This window comes from Sinocyclocheilus anshuiensis, unplaced genomic scaffold, assembly GCF_001515605.1.
Source record: "Sinocyclocheilus anshuiensis isolate Anshui unplaced genomic scaffold, SAMN03320099.WGS_v1.1 scaffold933, whole genome shotgun sequence".
Lineage (NCBI taxonomy): Eukaryota > Metazoa > Chordata > Actinopteri > Cypriniformes > Cyprinidae > Sinocyclocheilus > Sinocyclocheilus anshuiensis.
The window spans coordinates 72,940-74,161 of NW_015555754.1; positions in this window are offsets into that span (position 1 = coordinate 72,940).

Below are 1,222 nucleotides of genomic sequence, written 5' to 3' on the forward strand. Positions count from 1 at the left end.
CGATATGACGTAAATGTCAGATAAAAGTCCAAGTGACAGTTACATTATTTATCTTTTGACATGTTTTCATATATGTATATACAATTAGTTAAATTTACATGGGCGGCGCTAGGGAGGGGCTAGCAGGTGCTTCAGCACCCCCAAGAGAAGACAAAAGCACCCCCATAGCACCCCCACAGATTTTTTTCCTGGAATCATGATGTAGCCAATTGTATTTAATAAATAAGCTGATAATAAAAAAGAAACTAAATAATAATAAAAAAAAAAACATTTGACTCCTTACTCATGTATAACTCGTGCAATGCAATAACGACGTGATTTGCAGCTGTCGCACTTTTCGTAATGTCATTATAGCATTTTATTTTTAAAATGGAGCGCTTTCTTGTGCTAAGTATAGGACTGCCCCCAACTAAAGATTTTTCTAGTCAACTAGTCGCACGTTATATTAAATTGATTAATATAATAATATACTAAACCATAGACATTTTAATTATTTATTAATAAACTAGTGCTTTCTGAGTCAGCGTCGGGTGCAAAGCTGAAGTTGCCGAATTCCGACGCTGACTCGCTATCTCCACACGGGGCAAGTTCAAGCTCAAACCGTTTTGCTACGGTTTCCGGTTTGAACGACATGTTTCCTGGAACTTTTGCACCGTTTTTGTCGGGGCTGAACGCAGCCATGGACGTGCCTTTAATAGAAATGCACCTTTTCATATGGACTACATAATTAGAAAATCTTACAAAATCGAGTGGGTGAGTTTTCCTTATGTTTATTTTATTATTCATATAAAGAAAATAAAAATAACCTATTTTGGTTATATTTACTATTAATTGCCCAGCTCCCCCTGTCAATGATCTAGCACCCCCTCAGCACCTGCGTTCAAAATTCTCTGGCGAAATCTCCTCAACCACCACCAGTGTGCAGCATCCACCTGGATGATAGGACGGCACCCATATTGCGTCAGAACGCCCACCACACACCAGCTTATTGGTGGAGAGAAGAGTGATGAAGCCAATCAGTGTATGGGGATGATTAGGAGGCCATGATGGTCAGAGGCCAATGGGCAAATTTGGCCAGGATGCCGGGGTTATACCCTTTCTCTTTTTCGAAGGACATCCTGGGATTTTTAATGACCACAGAGAGTCAGGACCTCGGCTTAACATTTCATCCGAAGGATGGTGCTTTTTACAGTATAGTGTCCCCGTCACTATACTGGGGCGT